Below are 3,038 nucleotides of genomic sequence, written 5' to 3' on the forward strand. Positions count from 1 at the left end.
TTGGTATCCTGTACCAAGTCCAATAACTGTGCCAAGTTTGGAAGAAATCGGTGTAGCGGTTGCCAAGATATACACATGTAACCATAAGTGGGCGTGGCTACGCCCATTTTCAAAAAAATGTTAATATTCTTATTTTTTGTCTAAAAGTTATTGCAAGTATCAATTTTGAGTGAATAATCTTCAGTAGTTACTAAAATATCGCAGTTTTCGTATTTCTGAAAATTACCGTTATATGGGAGGTAGGCGTGGTTATTGTCCGATTTTGCCCATTTTCAATACCATCCGTCCTACGCCCGAAAGAAGTGAACGTACAAAGTTTCGTTATGATATATCAGTTTTTACTCGAGTTATCGTGTGCACAGACGGACGGACAGACGGACGGACGGACGGACGGACAGACAGTCACCGCTTAATCGATTTCTCTTTTCATCCTGATCATTTATGTATACATTTGTCTATATCTATCTCGATTCGTTTTGCCTGTTACAAACAACCGTTATGTGAACAAAGTTATAATACCCTTGTGCACAAGTGCGCTCGGGTATAAAAAGAGGCAAATTGTTCTAAGCAAATAGAAAGTAAAAAGAGCCGCACTTTTCTGAGCAAAGAGCCGCATTTGGCTCAAAGAGCCGTGTTTGCCCACCGTTGAAATATAAGATACCACTAAAAACCTTAAACTTCCACCATCAATCAAAAAAAACGAGCAAAATGTTTGCAGAATTGTATCTTCATCCTCTGGATTAGTTTTTCCAGGTAACCATCTCCATTGACAAAAATCTGATGATTGCGGGATTTCTGAAATCCGATTCGAAACAAACTGTTTGTAGCGCTTGATAGCAGATCGTAGCTTTCGAATAACGGTTTTAGAGTCAACCAGCGACTTCGGACTGGTTCACATCACAGTGATCGCGGTGAAGAAGTCTGATGAGCAGATGTGGTGATCTATATGATAGCAGCTATAACTTCTACCATTTGTAAACTATTGTTGTTTATCCATAACCAATTTTCATTAACCCCAAAAGCCTAATCTACGTCTGCGAGGCGTATACGGAATCGGGATTTTTTTTTTATTTGAACACAAAATTGACCTTTGATTTTGGTGTTTTAAATACCTATGACCAGGTTATCCGCTTTTTCGAGATGAACTTTCCAACACGTAATTAGGAATACAAAATTTCTCCTCTTAAATCCAAGTTATAAAATAATTCTGTATTTAAAAGATAACTTCTCCATCTGCAACCTTGACTTATCGATTATTTTTGGCAATAGAGAGAAGAAACGTCAAGGACAAAAGATAAGCAACAATGAACGCCGCTAAGCAGAAACGCGTGGTTGATGTATTCTTATTTTAAAATGTGATTAAAATCGAACTATTATACATGCTTACATATCGCTCCGCTTCCCGTATCGTCCCGTAATGCTTCATTGTTGCAATATTTTGTGACCCACGTTTCAAACTCGATGGGGCGATCGCAAAAATAAATGTCCCGTAGGCCCCATTTCAAATAATTAAAAAGAATATAAATTATAGTACATTCTTTCTATTTGCATGTGTACTAGTTTTATTTTAATATTGGTCCATAAAAAACATAAAAACGAAAGAAACAAATGCAGCTATTGGAAGCACAGAAAAAAATTATCACAATAATTCTATCTGACGTAGTCAAGAATCAAGAAGCGGGGGGAACTGGCTGCCAACTGACAGCTCGGATAACTATATAGCTTGAGAAATGATATGTTTCAACAGAATTTTATCAAAGTTGATAAATCTGTTTGGACCGGTTTTATTATACAAATACTCCCGTACAACGTGAAGTTCTTGGTAACTGCTACGAATATTCTTTTCCATTGATTTACAAACTTTTCTGCATTATGGCCACACTTAAAGCTAGTAACGCTACTTCGGAAATAAGCTTTTCAACCACTCGCCGGTTAAAAACATGACTGCGTAGTACCAACCTGACAGACAATTTTTTGGTATGAAGTTTTATATCTCATTCAATTTCAGTACAAAAAGTGAACATTTGAAGTACCTCAAAATTCGCGCTGATTTTTGAGAATTTTTTTTGGTTGGAGGCGTTTCGCATTTTCATCCACACAAAATACTTATGTTCTAAACTACTCGCATTTTTATATCGAAGAAAATGTACTACTTCGAATTTGCTCCTTATTATACTGATATTAAATTAGCTATAAAAATGCATGCCCAACACTTTTCTAAAAAATCTGATTAAAAAATTTAAAAGTTTGATAGCAAATGTTTGAAATTAATTGACTTCGCGAATTTCGCATTTATGGAGAATTTTACATGGCAAAATTACTTCATTCCAGCATGATTTGTTTATGAATTACGAATGCCCCTAAATTACGATAATGTGAACATGCTTTATAAAATAGATACTTTTTGTGTTCAAAATTTTTAAATCTCTAATATGGAAACCCCGAAAAGGACACTGTTTGAAAAAATCATGGTGCTTTTTTCTTTGTGTAGTTAATTTAATCTTATTTGAAAAGTTGACCAAGTCTAAACTGAACGAAATGTGGATTGACCATTTTGAATTTTATCAATGCGATTGATTCATTTTCAGAACTTTGAATTGAAAGGACAAGAATAAGTGAGTTTTTTGGTTGAACTTTGTTAAAGTTATACAATTTACAAAACTGTACTAGTATTTTAAGATTACAGATATTAAAACNGGACAAGAATAAGTGAGTTTTTTGGTTGAACTTTGTTAAAGTTATACAATTTACAAAACTGTACTAGTATTTTAAATTCCAAATTCTACTTTACTTTAAAAATAAAGTGGTTTTTGTTCTTAATAATCGTGCCTATTTGTCACCAATGTCGTTAACTGCTCATGTTAATGTAGCGGTGCGCGACAACAAGGTATCTCCCATATGTTAATCTGTCGCTCTTGAATTAATCTCAAAATCCCTTCTTGAGCTCCTCTACTACATCTTAACTGTATCTTGGTATTTATTTTTTTAATTAACCTGCAAAAAAATGCACACCATAACGTAGTGAGTGTTATCAGTAT

The 3,038-nt window shown here is 34.5% G+C and overlaps 1 protein-coding gene across 2 annotated transcripts in view; it reads left to right on the forward strand.

Annotated features, from left to right (window-relative positions):
* The window catches only part of tefu (Serine/threonine-protein kinase tefu), a 60,502-nt gene that overhangs the window by 42,972 nt on the left and 14,492 nt on the right, over positions 1 to 3,038 (forward strand). The window lies entirely within an intron of this gene.

The sequence above is a fragment of the Rhagoletis zephyria genome, unplaced genomic scaffold (assembly GCF_001687245.7).
Source record: "Rhagoletis zephyria isolate East Lansing unplaced genomic scaffold, Rhagoletis_zephyria_1.1 Rzeph_scaffold_02475, whole genome shotgun sequence".
In the NCBI taxonomy this organism is placed as follows: domain Eukaryota; kingdom Metazoa; phylum Arthropoda; class Insecta; order Diptera; family Tephritidae; genus Rhagoletis; species Rhagoletis zephyria.